Here is a 20,049-nt window from a genome sequence, read left to right on the forward strand (position 1 = left end):
TGCCGCTCAAACACGCTGTGCCCTAAAAACCAGAAAATCAATAATTAAGATCCACAAATGTGGATTTTATTTCTATTTTGAATTTACAATGCAAGGAAATGGCAGGCTGGAGACATCATGGCCACCGAGTAGAGGTTGCTAAGGGGGGAAGCTCAGTCTAAGAGATGTAAGCAAGCATTAGTAGGGAATCCTATGCAAATGAGGGTTAGGATAGTGAATCGCAAGTTTACATAGCAAATGAGCACAGTCAATGGAGTGTAGGAGTAGGATAAGGGGAGTAACAGAGTAGAAGATAGGTAACATCACAAGGGGGTATGTATGAAAGAAGTGAAGCTCATTGGAGCAGAGTGGCATGTGTCTGCTGTCATTTACACATCATTGAAAGAGGTGTGTCAACAGGGAGGCTAGGTAAAGGCAAGAAATTGAATGTGTATGCCGTGGATAACACTAAAGGTTCTTGCTGAGTGTGTATGCGGGTGCGTGCCTGTAAACCCGAGTAAGACTGTGTGCAAAAGTGTAAGTGCGTGTGCACGCATTTAAGTCGGAGTAAGCATGTATAAGGCTGTTTAAAGATGTGTAAGCACGTTTGCGCTGGTGTGCGCGCGTTTTACCAAGAATAAGTAAGTTGTAGTCAGTGTAAGCATGTGTGCACGCGTGTGAGCTGGTGTGAGTGTGTTTGCGCTTGTGTGTGCGGCGCTGCCCCCCTGAGGAAACAGAAAGGAAAAAGGAAGCACAACAAATAGTATGAAGTTAACCAGGGAGTACTAGCAGAGCTAGCAGGTGAAAACAATCAGAAGCAGGCAATTACACAGGCGGTACACTAGCCCAGCCCAGCCCAGCACTTAAACCTCTGCAAACAACATTCCAGTATATTTCTCACAAGAGACACTGCAACACTGCAGTAAGCTAATAGAAATGAAAACTGAAAAATCTTTACTGAGACAAAGAAATGTTAGGGGCTGCCATTGCTGTTATAAGGCGACATTTGCAACATGCTGAGGGTGGTGACAATGCGAATGCTGCTGGATGACCCACAGTGAGGAGATGGAGAAGAGTGTACAGGCCCAGGGTAACCTACCAGGGGCTACATGAGCTGGAGATAGTGGAGTGCTATAGAGTGGACAGAGACCTCTTGCAGCAAATTGTTGAGCTGTGCAGGCCATGCTTCACACACAGAACCAACAGAGGGGAACCCATCCCAGTGGAAACCAAGGTATGTGTTGGCCTAAGAATATTAGCAACAGGTACCTTCCAGAGACCAACTGATGATATGATGGGGATATCACAGGCATCAGCATCCAGGGTACTGCACCAGTTCCTGGATGCCATGTCAGTACATGTTGGCGATCATGTATATTTCCCCAATGCCCGTGAGGTATTGGCCAGCAATATGCGTCTCTTCCAGCAAATAGCGGAATACCCTGAGGTAGTGGGTGTAATAGACTGCACGCACATACGCATCAAAGCACCAGCAGGTGAGCGGAGTAGGGTCTACTTCAACTGCAAGGGCTTCCCCTCCATCAACTGCCAGGTCATGTGTGATGCCCAGGGCATAATACTGAATATGTGTGCTGGCTGCCCTGGAAGCTACCATGATTCCCATATCTGGCATCTGACGCAGCTGTACCAGACATTTGCCAATGGGGACATCCCACATGGTCACCTAGTGGGGGATGCTGGCTATGCATTGGAGCCGTGGCTGATGACACCCATCAGAAACGCACACACACCTGAACAGGAACGCCATAATGAGGCACACGCATAAACATGAAATGTAATCGAGCGTGTGTTTGGCTTGCTCAAGTCACGGTTCCAGTGCCTGGACACATCTGGTGGAGTCTTGCAGTTCTCACCAACTACATGTACCCAAATTGTCATGGTATGTGCTATGCTCCATAATATGATCCTGCGAAAACAGCTGCAGCAGGACCAGCATAGGCCTGGGCCAAACACCCCTGCCACCATTGCCAAGGCCATCATAGGCAGAGCATGACTTGGAGGAGGAACAACCTGAGCCTGCCCCAGTAGGCAAAAGGAGGTGTGCCCAGTATGCTTTGGCCTTGGCAAAGAGGCAACGCATAGCACATACACTGGCTCAGTAGGAACCCTGGAAATGATACCTCTCTCTGACTCACACATACAGTAAAAGGGATGCCTAACTTGACCCTACCTGTTTTCAAACATGTATAGGGAGTGTAGTATGTGCATCCAACATAGGCAGCCCTGCAGCACCACCTAAGGCATGATTGCCATGCATTAAGCAACATAAAACAGTGCTAAACAGCATTTACCACCATGTATTATATGTAAACAAAATCGCACACACCAACTAGTACAACTGTGGTCAATGTCGAGTAATATTGGTCAACGTCCAGCAATGTTGGTTAATGTTGAGCAATGTTGGACAAGCTTGGTCTAAGTAGGGCATAGCTGAACAAAAGCCAACATGGTCATATTTGCTCTACTGGCCCTTAAGCAGTCTGGTCTGCTCAGTATGAAAATATAAAGCAGTGACAGGCCTTGAACCCAGGATACTGTGCAGTAGAGTCATAGTACTGAACCACTAAACCATGACAGTATTGCAGTGGTCAGCCTGTATGAAGAAATGTTGATAAGTCTATGCAAAGTATCTAATGTAAACCCTGCAGGCACAGCATAATCCCTGTCGAGTTATGACACAAAGGTAAGGCCTGCAGTAAGAATAGAACCTGATTTTCAACACACATAGTATAAATGTTAATATTGGTCATGTTCACACACATCAACAAATGTAGTGGACCTCAGACAGCAACATACTGAAAGGTCACACTCAGCATGCTCACACACTTGAATAAATGAGACAAATGTCAGGCAACAAAGTCCAAACTGGGCATGCTCACACACTTAGGCCATGTCTGAATACAGCAGTGGGCCACACATATCTGGCAGTTGCATGTGTTAACCCAGGAACCTCTCACTATACAGCAATCCGCCCTGTGCACACAGTTATATGACAACAGACACATATATGATATAGTGGAACCCTGTCATAATCAAATATATGTTCCGCAGATACCTAGGTTGTTCATAGAAAGTGGGAAAGCAAAGAATATAAAAAACCTGCAATCAGTATCATCAATAAACAATGTGCATCCCAAACATTATCATAGGTTCAGAGGGTGATACTAGGCTATCTGCCCTAGGGCATGTACAAGCCTAGCCAGAGTGTGTTTGGCTTTCGCAACCCTGTCAGATTAGTACACTGTGCCTGTGAATAGTAGGTCACACAAGATAGCCCATTTACATTTAGTCTATTGTGCCTCTGTCTAGCAGGGACTCAGACGATATCCCAGGGGTAAACATACGATCACCCATGCACTTGACAAAATGTCTCCTGTAGGTGGTCAGTGGGGGGCTCTGCCTATGCGGAACTGGGATTTCATTCCGGAGTGAGTGGAGCCTTTGGGATAAGAATCTGTCCCTCCAGCATGTCCTATTAACATCTGTGCTGAGGTTTACACCCCTGGAGTGTGTAGCTCCAAGGGATTCGGATATCCTGAGGTGGAGCATGTCCATTAATTCTGGGTTGGACATTTCCTTAAACATCAAGCACAGATCACATCCAAGTAGGCGGTAAGCGACTGAGTAAAGCTAGAGTTACTTTATCCGAACTGCGCAGAGTATCTGTGTGAGTCCCTAGATCTGCTTGTTGAGGTACTTTTGTGGCCATTACAGTTGCTGCAGGTGTCGGGTAAGGTACAACCCAAATGGGGCATTGTATCCAAGCATGGTCTTGGTGAGTATAGGGGCACAATGACCTCACTTGATCTAAATGTGAAACCTTATGGGATAAGGTGGGCTATATAGGTCTGTCTAACCACTTTGGCAACGTGATTGTCAAAGGCGAGAGTACTAACAACTTGTGTCCCCAAACCCCTAACAACTCCTGCCATACTTAATGGATTACCACCTATATGGTAATGTGTGGGCATGTTGTTATTCCCAAAGGGGATGACTATGCATCTAATGGCATTTAGCTGTAGGCCATGGCTCTGGCACCAGTCATCCATCTCTGTGAGACCCTGTTTGAGGATGCATGTGCCAGCTGGAGAGTTGATAATGGCACCCAGTTTGCAGTCATCTGCGAACATGGTACAGCCATATTCCTCCTGTGATAGCCTGTACGTCAGAGAAATATATACTGAACAAGAGAGGTCCCAGGACTGAGCCATGTGGGATGCCACGTGTAACTGGTGTATAGTCAGACATGGCACCTGCAATACTGACCATGTGGGTGCTATCCCTGATCTAGTTAGCAATCCATCTTGTGACATATGTGTCGATATCGAAGCTGGTGAGCCTATGTATAATGGCCGAGTGGGGTATTGTGTTGAAGGTTTTTGCAAGGTCCAGGTAGGCTGTGTGTACAACCTTCCCTACGTCTATGGACCTGGTAACTGTTTAAAGAATTTGAACAGGTTCAAGAGGCAAGATCTGCCCACAACAATGCTGAAATGTGTAGGACCTAGTGTCTGTAGGTTCCCGATGTCTATGTGTATGAGTTCCATGACAATACGCTCCATAGCTTTGCAGAACAGGCTAGTTAGGCTTATAGGGTGATATTGTCCGGGGTCTGTTGTGGCACCACCTCTGTGGAGCAGGACCACTGGTGCTGTATGCCATTCCTTGGGTACATATCCTGAAGTAACTCTGATATTGAACAGTGACTTAATGTGAGGGTTACGTTCATCATGAAGCTCGTGTAAGATGCAGGCCGGGACACCGTCTGGTCCCATTGATGCTGTGTTGTCTGCTTTGGGGAGGGCAGCACTCACCTGTTCATTTGTGGTGTCAGGGAGGTTACACTCTGTTGGGATGGACAGTGGCTCTTTAGGGGGGATGGGGGGAAGACATTTGCACTGAACCTGTTTGCCAGGATTTTGGCAATGTCTGTGGGTTCAGGGTATGTTTAGTCAGTATGCAGTAACTCACAGCATATCAGTGAGTGTCCACCCAGGTTCCTGACATAACTAAAGAAGGCCTTGTGATTGTCCTAAGTGTCTGGTGCAATTGTCTGTTAGAAGCGGGCCTTACATGAATTCATGAGTGATCGTAGCTTTCTGCTAGTACTGATTAGAGATGCCTTCCCTGTCTGGGATTGTGCTCTATCATGTAGTAGCCTCCTCCTTTCATTGTATAGCTTATTAATGGCCGGGGTCCACCAGACAGGTCCTCTGCCATTGGAGGAGTGGGTCTTGTTGTTATTTGGGATAGCACAATCCATGCATTTCACTAGGTGTCCATAGAATGCGGTCTGAGCCGTATTTACCACTGTCCCAGGGTCTTTGAAGGATACCACCTTGGTTTGGAGAAGTGTGACGTTTGCTTTTGAGAAGTTCGCCAGGATTACCTAGAATGGGGGTGGGAACGGGATATGGATATCCAGTGAGATAAATGTATGGTCTGACCTTACCAATGAAGGGTATATCTCTGGTGTGGAACATAGAGTCCCCATGTTGGTGATGATCAGGTCCAATATGTTTTCCCCTCTTGTGGGTGTGGTGACCAGTTGTGCCATAGCATTTCAGTTTACAAATACTAGCAACTGTTGGGCGAGGGTGTTGGGGCTTGAGTAGTATTCCCAGTCAATGTTTGGGTATTTGAAGTCACCCAATATAATGGTGTTTGGGGAGACCTTCATATTCTCCAGTGTTCCCAGGAAAGCCGAGTGTGGTTCCTGAGTTTGGGAGGGTGGTCTGTAGCAGGCTACAAACTGAAAGGCAGTTTTGACTACTATTAGTTGCACATGTATGGTCTCCGATGCTTCGTGCAGTGTTACTAACCTGGAGGTGTGTGTATCTGTGATGTATATGGATACCCCCCCTATTTGTGTTGGCTGTTCCGAGTCTTGTGGTCAGAAAGCATGGTATGAAGTATAACTTGGTAGTGCTTGTGTGCTTTTGGAAGCCTGAACCAGGTGTCTATTACTGCACAGATATCAAAATTCTCCATACTGAGGAGAGTCCTGAGTGAGCACATTTTGAGGGTAAGACATCTGGTGTTGAGCAGCATTACCCTTAGTTTCTTTTACCTTGTAATGTCTATGGAGGTGGGTTTGTCTTTTGAGCCTCGCTTAAAAAAGGCACTGTGGGGGTGGCAAGAGCCTTAGCCAGTATTCAAAAGTCCAGGGGTGACAGGTGCAAGCTGTCCATAGCGAAGCTACGTGGCATGTCGAGCATGTCATCCCAGGCTGACAGACACTGGTTCCCCTTTGAATGACACCAATATGTTAGCCAACTGTTAAAAGTGATCAGTTTGTCTGTATACTGTGATATCATTCTTGATGAATGTAAGATGCTACACAAGGTCAGGGTCATACTGGCCTGGGCTACATGATCAGTGAGTTCCTCTATGTCTCTTGTCATGTGGACCAGGGAGGAACGTCTGAGGTTATTCGCACCAGCATGGACAATGATGGAGCCATTTCTGTACTTGCTTTGGAGTGACCTGAGTGCATTTGTTATGTGGTGGATCCTGGCACCCAACAGACAGCTCAAAGTGACCATCCCCTTGTTCAGCCTGGTGAGTGGGACGTCAGTGTGTCTGACAATAAGTGTCACCTATTACAAGTGTATTAGGTGTGTTGTTTAGCCCTAAGGACAGTGACTGTGTGGCACACTGACTTTGTGAACTATGTGATATGCGGGTATTGTTGTGGGGTAGCAGTTGTTTGTGTGTCTGCTTTGGAGGACTCTGCTGCTTAGGCAGAGTTTATTTAGAGCCTCCGAGTATGTTCATGTGTGATAATGTAGTTTGATTGCTGTCACTATAGGTCTATGTGAGACTGGATTTGTGGTGTGTGTGATTACCTTCACCACCTGATAGACTGTGCCAGTCATGGGTCGAGAGAGCTCAGCCTCCTGTATGTCTATATAGTGGCATCTCTCACATATATCTGAGGGAGGAGGAGAGGGTTGTTTGTGTACATAAGGCAGTTGTAACATTGTGTCACAATTCCAATATTCACCAGCTGGACTGGAAGGTACACACGAAACTGACCTCTGGACATGCCAGGATATTATGATGACATACTCTGTTGACTGAACACAAAGGATCAGTAGGGTGTTAAGTGTGTAAAAGAGTATAACAGGGGTTTACTGCTCAGGTTTGTCGGTGTTTTGTAAAGATTAGCTGCGAAGGTGTCCAGACTGAACCATGACACCTCCTTCAGCTATGTCATAAATAGCAATGTACACTCATATATGTCCTGAGTCAGGGCCAACTGTACCTGACTGACAATGCCGACATCCTGTCAGACAGGCCCATATATACATACCCACCTCCCACTGAAAAAAGGCCATATCATCATACCAGGAGATATCACATGTAGAATGGGTAAACAGCTCCCCCCAAAGCCGAAAGCATGGCATCAATTGGATTACATTGTTTCCCTATATGTGTCATGAGTGAACTACAGAACAAACAGACCCTGCATCTGAACAGTCTGTAGAGCCTCACCCTCTCCACAGGATCTGAAACCGTTGAATGTGTTACAGCAACATATGGCACTCCCCACAAGTGTTGGTGCACAACAGACCATGGGAAGTATAGTCCAATAAGCCTGTGAAGTCTGATCTGCAAGGTCATGGAGTCCATCATGATTGTAGTCATAAACAGAGCTACTGGAAGCCGACAAACACTCAACCCTACCAACTGTGGTATGTTCATGGGCAGATCATGGTTCCCAAACATGCTAGACTGTTTGCAAGGCAGCAACCCAGGACATACATCACTGAACGGAGATACACATGTCCCACATAGACTTTGAATAGCCCTTTATCAACATCCCAGACACATGTCATATCCACAAAATCAACAATCTGTGCATAAATATATGTTGTCATATGAAGGAATGGCAATTTGTCCACAGATAGATCACACAAGCTAAGAATTGTGGGTCCTGTTCAAGCTGTTAACACCTGCTGGTTCATTCCTGGGATTGCATAAAACAAAGTGTACACACATTACCATGTCCAGTCTGATGATGTCAGCATCCTACAAATATAGCAGAAGAAAAGAAACCACCTAGTAAAGCATATAGTGTGTCATGTTAATGCGTATCTCTGTAGTATCATAACAAAGTTAGGTAGGGGTTTGAAACCTGCAATTGCTGACTCTGTGTGTGTGTGGGGGGGTGTATGTGTGTGATTTCCTTTGAGAGGAGTGCCCTTTTTGGAGACTGGGAAAACACATTAAAAGTGGTACAATCCTCTTTGGAAAGTCTGATGATGTCAGCATCCTACAAATATAGCAGGAGAAAAGAAACCACCTTGTAAAGCATATAGCATGTTGTGTTAATGTGTATCTCTGTAGTATCATAACATAGTTAGGTAGGGGTTCAAAACCTGCATTTGCAGACTGTGTGTGTGTGTGTGTGTGTGTGTGTGTGTGTGTGTGTGTGTGTGTGTGTGTGTGTGTGTGTGTGTGTGTGTGTGTGTGATTTCCTTTGAGAGGAGTACCCTATTTGGAGACTGGAAAAACACATTAAAAGAGGTACAATCCTCTTTGGAAAGTCTGATGATGTCAGCATCCTACAAATACAGCAGGAGAAAAAAAGGACACCCAGTAAAGCATATAGCATGTCGTGTTAATGCGTATCTCTCTAGTATCATAACATAGTTAGGTAGGGGTTTGAATCCAGCAATTGCTGACTGGGTGTGTGGGGGGTGTGTATGTGTGTGATTCCCTTTGAGAGGAGTGCACGCTTTTACTATGGTATGACATATCAGGATTAAAACAGTATGTGCACTGCATACATCAGGTATCTGTGTGGCAAATAAATATATGTACATGTGACCCCAATTAGTACATAGGTGTGAAGCCTGCATATTACATGAATACATTTGTTACCTTTGACAGATTGTGCCGCTGCTTCTCAGATCGTAGGTCAAATATGTATGTATGTGACAAGGCCGGCCACTGTAGTGATCTGTGACCAAGGTCATCTGTGTCACACACACCCATGATAGTTACTATAGACTAATGTGAGTGAGGGTACATGCCTGAGGTATATGTCAGACATGTTCATACACAACAACATCTGGCAATAATGGACAGACATTATAGGTGTACAACAGCCTTGTGGATATGCATACAGGCCCCTAATTTCTTATGTGATACACCGAGGGACTCCACAATACCTTTGGATATGTGGATACCAAGGGACAGATGACATAACACTTGGCTGTATGTACACATTGGTACCCGACATACATGTTGGGGGCTACCACCTATGTGGTACTGTCGGGATAGTATGTATAGTAAATGTGGATGACTATGCTATAGTTGGCTTATAGCTATACAGCATGTGTTGGACAACAGGTATCTGTCTGTATGATACCCTTGTGTAGGATATGTGTCCCATCCAGAGAATGCATCGTAGGCCAATGCATGCATTTACAGATGTGGATGGACATATCCCTAGTGTGTTTGCATGTACCTAAGAGGGCTATATGCCAAACAGGTGTGGTCCCAGGAACGGGTGGCGGTCAATACCACTGGTTACTGTTATAGTATAGTACCGGAAGGATCCAAATGTTACTGAGTTCCCTACATCTGTGTGTCAGTTGTCAGGACATCATCTAATGATTGGTTATAGTCAGGCTGCTGGGGTTGTGTATACTACCAGAATGCAATACATTGACAGATATTAACAGTATCATCCACAGCATAGTGTCAAACCATGTCATACACACATGTGTACCCATGTTAGAACATATCTGTAGTAGAATGCATACTGGCCATCGAGAAATACTATGAGATGCTAACACTGTGTAATACAGGGTATGTCACAAGTCCCATGTGTCCACAATGCACGTACATGCAGACAGTGCACCCCCACCATGTTCACAGATGTACACCTGCTAATCTGTACTGCACACATCACACATGTACTGTCCACTCACTAACACATGCTGGCAACACTATACACTTCAGCCAAGTGGCACATGGGCAGACAATACATACTCAGACTTAACAGTGGTGTAAACAATGCTACGTTGACAATCATAACTTTGATGCATTATGCCTGCTCAGATATACCTACAAGGATATCATTACACTTTGCTGTTGACAACATGCTAATATTGCTACACTGTTATAATGTCACCCTGTGCATCAGCACCATGTTAGCCTGTTCCTGCATCAATGTTACAGATGACAGGAGGTGTCACAGGTGTCATCATATGCAAAGGGTGTGTTGTTGGTTTGCCAGAGCCCGACATTGACCCATCCAATCGACATGTATGTGTGTGCGTGAGGGACAACAGTACAGCATGGGCCAATGTTGATGTAATGCGTGTGTGTATGTGTGAGCCCCAGTTGTTTGGTTAATGTGTGTGTGTCTGCATGCACACAGCTCCACCATGTAGCTGCCATATACGGGAGGTTGTGGGACAGCCACAGACTGTACCTGCCAGGCTGTACAGATCATTGTCTCTGGGCACGGACATGGTACCTGTGTCTGGCAGGGGTGCTACGGACAGTATCGGGTACCAAGCCTGACTGGGTACTATAATCAGAGGCAGAGGTATGTCAACTGGACCCAAGTCCCTGCTGGGACTGTCCAGAGCCACGTGCATGTGGTCTACTAGGACGGTCAATCAACATGCCAGCCCCAGCATTGCTGGGGCTGGTACTGCCACTACAGGAGCGGCTGTGATCTGTGGGCCATCTGCGACGACTGTCAGCCATTGATGTTTCTGGCATACGTCCGCGTCGACGTCTCAACCATCCCGCATGGTCCTGGCTCATGGAAAACACATTGTGGAGGGCATCTAATGTCTCCCCCCAACATCTATCAATGACCTCGGTGTAATTCCGGATGGCACCGGCAAGGTCATGGATACTGTCGTTGATAGCGGTGTAATGGGTCCTCTGTGCCCTTAGTCCCTGTCTGGTGTACCGTTCCATATGTGCCTGTGCCTGCATTACAGCCAGGAACAAACTTGAGGTTGTAAGACCTGTGGGGGCACATCTGCCAGGGGCATTATGACCAGCGGTGCTCCCATGAGAACCCCTGGACATCCACCTATGTGTTACCATTCCAGGAATCCAGGTATGGCTGCTGTGAGGGGATGCAAGTGCCATGGATACCACACTATCCTGGTCAATGCCAACTGTATACTGTCCCTCGGCTAAGGCCATTGATGATGAGGGATGTATTGGCAGTATGAGTGTGCACATAGATGGGGTGGAAAGCTGTGTACTGTCGATTGGCGGACCAATGACAGACCCTGTCAAACCTGCCTGTGCCACAATACATGTATCATCATCTCCACTATTTGTGGCAGTGACTTCAGGTTCCCTGCTGCATTCAGCCATCCCAACCTCAGCACCTGTGAGAGGAAGACACATGAACACATGCACACATGCACACATGAACACATGCACACATGCACATATGCACACATGAACACATGCACACATGCACACATGAACACATGCACACATGAACACATGCACACATGCACACATGCACACATACACACAAACACACTCCTCACTACAGCAGATACACACACACACACACACACACACACACACACACACACACACACACACACACACACGCACACACACCAGCAATCCAACACATACTCAATAGTGGGTGAAAGTGGGTGACAGTATCACAAGGCAAACAGTCACCTCACACGTGTCAGCATGCAGAATATGTGTTGCTCAAGACCATGCAGTGCGAGTGTAGATGGCCCTAGTTAATAACAGTATACATGGCTTTGATGCATGTGTGTAGTTGTTCAGTGAATGGCTACACCCTGGATTACTTACTGTACTTATTTCCTTGTTTAACTTGAAAGAAAGTTACTGTTTGTCATTTTTGCATTTAAGTTACCTGTAACACATTGCACTTAAGTTACCTGGCACTTGCTCACTAAAGCAATTATATAAGTCAGCACTAAAAATTAAAAGCACTACACCCTCACTCCCCACTGGCCCTGGTTTTCAATTATTAAGGAATTCCCAATATTATTCTAGCATGTCCAAAGGTCAGTTGTCAATCTCCTCTCCGGTCCAGCTGGTGAATCTGGGAATCTTGAGGCAATGTTACAACTGCCTCATGTACACAGGCAACCCTCTCCTCCTCCCAACAAATTCCAAAACATGTGAGAGATGCAACCATATAGCCAAACTGAAGGCTAAGCTCTCTCAACTCAGTACTGGCATAACCAGTCAGGAGGAGAAGGAAACCACACTCACCACAATTCCAGTCTCACATAGACCTACCACGACAGCAAACCAAACACATAATCACACAAAAACATACTCGGAGGCTCTAAATAAAGATCTGCCAAAACAGCAGAGACCTCCAAAGCAGACACCCAAGCAGCCGCTACCCCAAAACAAAACACGTGCAACACATATCTCACAAAGCCAGTGTGCCAAACAGTCACAGCCCTTAAGACTAAACAACACACCTGATACACTTGTAATAGGTGACTCTATCATCAGGCACACTGACGTCCCGCTCACCAGGCTGAACAAGGAGAGGGTCACGGTGAGCAGCCTGTCAGGCGCTAGGATCCGCCACATAACACAAGCACTCAGGTCACTCCAAGGCAAGTACAAATATGTTTAAAGACCACGGAAAAACAAGAACTAGTAAAAACACAAAAAAGCAGTCCTACAACGCAGCAAATCCTTAGTAGTAGATAAGCGTTTCCTTTACAAGAGTATACCACACTTTCGTGTCAAGAGTCTTGACACGAAAGTGTGGTATACTCTTGTAAAGGAAACGCTTATCTACTACTAAGGATTTGCTGCGTTGTAGGACTGCTTTTTTGTGTTTTTACAAGTACAAATATGACTCAGTCATTGTCCATGCTGGTGTGAATGACCTGAGACGTACCTCCCTGGACTACATGAAAAGAGACATAAAGGAGCTCTCTGAGCATGTAGCCCAGGCCAGTATGACCCTGACCTTGAGTAGCATCTTACCCTCACCAAGAATGATGCCACAATATGAAGACAAGATGATCAATTTCAACAATTGGCTTAAGTACTAGTGTCATTCAAAGGGGATCCATGCCTGTCAGCTTGGGATGATATGCTCGACAAGCCATGATGCTTCGCTAGGGACGGCTTGCACCTGTCACCCCTGGGCTTTCAGATATTTGCAAAGGCTCTTGTTAACCCCATAGTGCCTTTTTTAGGCAAGGCTCAAAAGACAAACCCACCTCCATAGGTATCACAAGGGATAAGAAACTAAGAGTAATGCTACTCAACGCCAGAAGTTTAAACCTCAAGATGCATGCACTCGAAACTCTCTTTAGCATGGAGAACATCGATATCTGTGCAGTAACAGAAACCTGGTTCAGGGCTCCCGAGAGCACCCCAGCACTACCAGGTTATACCTCATACCATTCTTTTCGGCCCCAAAACTTGGACCAAACCACAAAAGGAGAGTATCGATATTCATCAAAGATACCCACACCTCCAGGTTGGTGGCAAAGCACGAAGCATCAGAGACTATCCATGTGCAACTAACAGTGGGTAAAACTGCCTTTCAGTTTATAGCCTGCTACAGACCACCCTCCCAAACCCAGGAACCCCACTCAGCTTTCCTGAGAACACTGGAAAATATGAAGGTCTCTCCAAACACCATTATATTGGGCGACTTCAACTACCCAAACATAGACTGGGAGCATTACTCTAGCTCCAACACCTAGCCCAAAGGTTCCTAGAATTTATAAACTCAAATGCTATGGAACAACTTGTTACCACTCCCACAAGAGGGAAAACATACTGGACCTGATCATCACCAACATGGGGACTCTATGCTCCAGACCAGAAGTGTATCCCTCACTGGTAAGATCAGACCATAAACTAATCTCACTGGATATTCACATCCGACCCCACCCCTGCCCAAAAAACACAGTGAAAAACTTCTCTAAAGCAAATTTCACACTCCTCAAAACTGAGGTGGAATCCTTCAAAGCCCCGGCCTGTGGAAAATCTGCCCAGACCGCAGAATCCTTTATAAACGCATTCTATGAACACCTTCAGGAATGCATGGATCATGCGATCCCAAATAAAACCAAGACCCAATCCTCCAAAGGCAGACGTCCTGTCTGGTGGACCCCAGCCATAAACAAACTATACAATAGAAGGAGGAAGCTACTAAATGATAGAGCCAAATCCCAAAAAGGGAAGGCATCACTGATCAGTATTAGCAAAACTACGGGCACACATAAAATTGTCTAAGGCCAGCTTGAGAGAAAAATTGCACAGGACACTAAGGATAATCACAAGGCTTTCTTTAGTTATGTTAGGAACCTGGGTGGTAATTCCCAGATATGCTCAGAATTAGTCCAAAATGACAAAAATACACCGAACCCACAGACATTGCCAACATCCTAGCTGACAGGTTCAGCGCAAACTTCTCCCTCCCCACCAAAAGGGCAAATATCTATCCCAGCAGAGTGCTGCCCCTGACATCTCAGATGCTCAGGTAAGAGCCGCCCTCTCCAAAGCAAAAACACAGCATCAATGGGACCAGATGGTGTCCCGGGCTTTGCCCTACATGAACTCCAAGAAGAGCTAAACCCAAACATAAAACTACTGTTCAATCTCAGCCTTACTACAGGATATGTGCCCAAAGAGTGGCGTACAGCAACAGTGGTCCCTCTCCATAAAGGTGGTGCCTCAACGGATCCTGGAAACTATCACCCCATAAGCCTGACTAGCTTGGTCTGCAAAGCTATGAAAGGATCATCATGGACCTCATAAATAAAGATATTGGGGACCTACAGACACTGGACCCTACCCAGTTCGGCTTTGTTAAGGGCAGATCCTGCCTCTTAAACCTGGTTGATTTCTTTGAAACAGTCACCAAGGCCATTGACGAGGGGAAGGTGGTCCACACAGCCTACCTGGACCTCGCAAAGCCTTCGATACAATACCCCACTCGGGCATTATAGATAAGCTCACCAGCTTAAATATAAACCCCTATGTCACTAGATGGATTGCAAACTGGCTCAAGGACAGAACCCACATGGTTAGAATTGCTGGAGCCATGTCAGACTCCAAACCAGTTACAAGTGGTGTCCCACAAGGCTCAGTCCTGGGACCTCTCTTGTTCGGTATATATTTCACGGAGGTACAAGCCAACACGGAAGGACTGTGGCTGACCAAGTTCAGATGACTGCAAACTGGGTGCCATAATCGACTCTCCAGCCGACACAAGCATCCTCCAAAAGGGCCTCATAGAAACAGACAACTGGTGCCAGAGCCATGGCCTCAAGCTAAATGCCAAAAGTGTATAGTCATCCCCTTTGGCAAAACAAAGTGCCACAAATTACCACATAGGTGGTAATCCATTAAGTACAGAAGAAGTAATTAGGGACCTGGGGACCCAAGTTGATAGCAATCTCTCATTTGACAACCACATGGCCAAAGTGGTTAGAAAAACATTTTATATAGCCCACCTAATCATGAAGGGATTCACATCTAGATCAGGGAGGTCATCGTGCCTCTTTACTCATCCCTCATCAGGCCCATAATTGAGTACAATGCCCTTTTGGGATGTACCTTACCAGACACCTGCAGCAACTGGAAAGACCAAAAGTACCTCACCAAGAGGATCAAAGGGCTCAAACAGATGCCATATGCTGCCGGTTAAAGAAACTCCAGCTCTACTCAGTGGCATACCGCCTGTTCAGAGGCGATCTGTGCCTGACGTATAAAGCCATGTCCAACCCGGAATTAATGGACATGCTGCACCTCAGAAAATCCAAATCCCATCGAGCTACGCGCTTGAGAGACTTGAACCTCAGCACTGAAATAAATAGGACATGCTGGAGGGACAGATTCATAACCCAGAGGCTCCCTTCACTCTGGAATAAAATCCCAGTCCAGGTTAGGCAGAGTCCCTCATTGACTCTCTTCAAGAGGAATCTTGATGAGTGGATGGGAGATTGTAGGTTTACCCCGGGTATCACTTCTGTGTCACTGTTAGACAGATGCACAGTATACTAACCTTGAAAAAGGGCATAGCAAAATAAATTTAAAATGGGTGGTGAAAGCCAAACACATTCTGGCTAGGCTTATAAATGCCCTAGGGCAGATAGCCTAGTATGAACCTATGAACCTATGAACCTATGTGTACAAGGACACAACATTGCTGTGCAAGTATTATCAGCTCTGAAATGTCCTGTGCCCCATCACTCACAGGTATACACACCATGGCTGCATGTGTTATCTGTGTGTCACATAGATTTCCATGTCTGATTACAGTGTCTGTGTCCATAGCAGATAATAGTGGGCACAGGTGTAGCACATGCATGCTATGTACACACACGGGATGAGTGGTGCGTGTAGACGTGATGGAATCCCACTGCTTGACATGGCCATTGTATAGTGGTTATGGTGAGTGTGGGACATATTGCAGAAATGTCGGTGCCAGCCATGACATGGCATGCTACATGACTGCAACATTAAACATGACACATACCCAATGTGTGTCATGTGACCGATACACCCAATAGCATTCCAGGACATATATGTGTCACTTTGTACAGATGGCGACTGCTATGCATATTGTGTATACTTGCATATGTTAGCACACACACAACATGCTATGCATATTTTGTATAGGTGCATATGTTTGCACACACACAACATTGAGGTGCAAAGTAATGACTGCTATGTGTAGTACTGTGGTCACTGTAACTGGATGGGGTGTAGTACCATGAGCCATCATCATCATGCATCATGTGGTCACTCAAGGCTACTAATGTGTGACAGACCATCACCTAGCATGCTGTACCTGAACTGCAGTGCCGTGGCTATGTTCACAATTACACAGCCACTTTGTACATGGGTATGTGAGGTGCCCAATAGGGAGCATTGCCTAACATGACTGTGTTATGTGTTGAAGAGTGTTGCACAGCCCCATGATAGGCCTCTACCCCTGAGGTATATCATGTGTACTGTGTGGATGACATGTGGGATACTGAAGTGTGACCTTACAGCGGGTGTGTGGTTACACCATGTGTAGCATGCTGAGGTGTATTGCGTATGACAAACGTGTTATCTTGTGTACAGCTGTATCAACTATGCCTATCCAATGTGCAGCACGGTGTTGCCACAAGTGTGTCTGATGCTCTGTGTATTGCGTGTCATTGAGGCAGCTACTGACATTACTGAGCAGTGCAGCGTCTTACAGCAAACATGCACAGCATGCATTATGCGTAGGTGTGTTATATGTACATGGCCTACACCCCACCTATGACATGCACATTTCATTACCAATATTGCAGTTATAACACACTCACCAGCATGGATTGTCTGCTCTGCTGTCACACCAGAGGGACCTACAAGTATATGAGAGAGTTTGTCAGTGGCCACAACTGTGGCATTGCTACTGTGGGTTTGCTAAACTACAGTAGAACAACAGTCGACAGTCACAGGTGTAGAGATAATATTCCTAATATCAGTATTGCACAACACTAGGCAGCACAACTTCTAAACACACAGTACACATCTCACATATGCATAATCTAACAATACAGGTAACTGAAGTCTACAGATAGGGCATGTTACCTGCACGCTCCATGTCAACATGCTGGGTGGCTCCGGCCTCCATGATGACACATGTCTGTGGCAGTTGCTGTTGTTGGCCAGGAGCCACCATGCTTAGGAGCAGCACCCCCACTCTGGTGAGGGGGGGATGAATGGCCACCCCACCACCTGTGGCAAGCTGTTGTCTATAGATATCAGATGCACGCCGCCAGACATGTCTAATTAAATCACTGCAGTGATGGCGTACCTGCGCACATGTCCAGTTATGCATGCCTATGTCATTTACCCGATGAACAAGATCTTGCCACAGTGCAGTCTGCTCATGCTGGTGCTAGCTGTTTCTGGAAAACAGCAGTGAGTAGTGCTGCACCAGGCTGTGGTGGATTTCCTGTTCCTCCACTGCTGTGCAACAAGGATTACATTGGTGGGCCATCAGCCTGAAAGAGGAATGAACAATATGTGTGAGCGAGTCCTGTGGCCCACTTTACACCCTTAACTACAGATATCACTTCACTGCCATATATATACCATCCGTTTGTCTGTCAGAGGATACACACGTTCAATACCACATATTGGTTCTCAGGCCACAACTGACTGACAGTGCCTGGCACACTCTATATATAAAGCCACTATACAACAGTACCCGGCACACTGTTTGTGACACAATGCACAACCTCGCCACAGGGGTATATATCACGCTAATGCACGAAGAAAGATGTCATCCATTGCAATGAATGTACAGTACAGTTACAGTAATACCAGTAAACCACCCTAGTCATTGATGCCATACCCCTGCCTAACATATGTGCACAGTTGTTAATATAGGTGGCATACTGCTGTAACAGAGTATATATGTTGCTAGATACACACGTATACCCTGTAACACACATATGAATGCGGGCATGGTACAGGCATAATTACACACACATCAGACAAACATGCAACACACCACTGTATGCCAAAACAGATGAGCTTTACCTGTGTACCATACAGTACTGTGTGCCACTACTTACAAACCCTTATGCCTGAGGTATGTACTCTGTGCGGACTACAGGAAACACACAAGACAGTCTTTCCAAGCAATGTGAACATACACCATACTGTGCTGTTTAGGCCTACAGCCTCAGGTAGTACTACAGTTCATATGGGAGATGGATTCACCAGCAGTACCACTCACTAAGCATACATGTATTGCTTTAGCCTGCAATGGGACACCGCAGTCGTCAACAATGAAGTACGTCACAACGTATGCCATACTACTATGTCTGCCTAGCAATAACATATACATCTTTTGCTGGCCTCAGAGCTAGGACACACACTACCATGTCAGATACAACTTCACACTAAGCTATCACACCTTTACAGACCTTGCACACATTCAGCGTTACACTCATTCAACCTCACATAGCAGGTATTGCATTGAGTACATGTGTGTGTGCATCGTGTCATAGGTAGGTAATACGCTATTGGCCCTAGGGCCTAGAGCAGCCTAGCCATATGCTACCCTGGCCTTTGACACACATGTAATTTGATTTCACTTACCCCTGTCAACCAGAACCACAGAGGTGATTCCTGGGGTGTATTACCTATCTCCCAAACAATCATCAGGGGTATTTATGACAACTGCTACTTGAGGAGCCTTGTTTGCTATTGCTAGGTGGTTTATTCCAGAGTATGGCATATCTCTGAGATAGGACCCTATCCCTCCAGCATGTGCTGTTTAGTGAGCTGACGAGGTTTAGGGCCCTAGAGCATGTAGCCTGGAGGGATTGTAATATGTTGCCATGGTGGTTGTCAAACAGGTATGGGTGTGACATACCTTTGTATGTCCGGCAGAGGTCAGCTCTGTGTAGGCGGTATGCAATACAGTCTAGCTGTAGTTTTGTGAGTCAGTCTGCATAGGGCATCTGTTTGAGGCCAGTATTACCCTTTGTGAGGTATGTCTGTGGCCTTTCCACTTGCTGTAGTTGTCATGTGAGGTACATACCACACGGGGCATTGTGATGAGTAGAGGGGAACACTGACCTATATTTCCCTAGAAGACACACCTGTCGTGATGACACATACCACATAGACAGATTACAAGACTCGTGTGGCACTGCCTTTATCAAAGGGGAGGCTACTGTCCACCTGTGTCCCATGTTCCCTTATCACACCTTCAGTGTTAGGTAGATTTCTACCTATGTGGTAGTTAATGGGTACAGTGTTTTGGAAAGAAGGGATGTCACTGCAGTATCAACACTGGTCTACAGTCCATGCCTTGGTCACCACACACCTGTTGCGGTACATATGACCCCGTGTCTCTCTCTCTCTCTCTGTATATATATATAATACATCTACACATCCATTGCTGTACATATAGATGTACATATAGGCACATGTACAGTCCACCTTTCATGGTGGGGATATCACTTATGCGACAGTTGTGAGATGTACAGTTATGTGATTATATTGCACAGTGTTTTGCAGAAT

The sequence above is a fragment of the Protopterus annectens genome, chromosome 3.part1 (assembly GCF_019279795.1).
Source record: "Protopterus annectens isolate FY-2018-M chromosome 3.part1, PAN1.0, whole genome shotgun sequence".
In the NCBI taxonomy this organism is placed as follows: Eukaryota; Metazoa; Chordata; order Ceratodontiformes; family Protopteridae; genus Protopterus; species Protopterus annectens.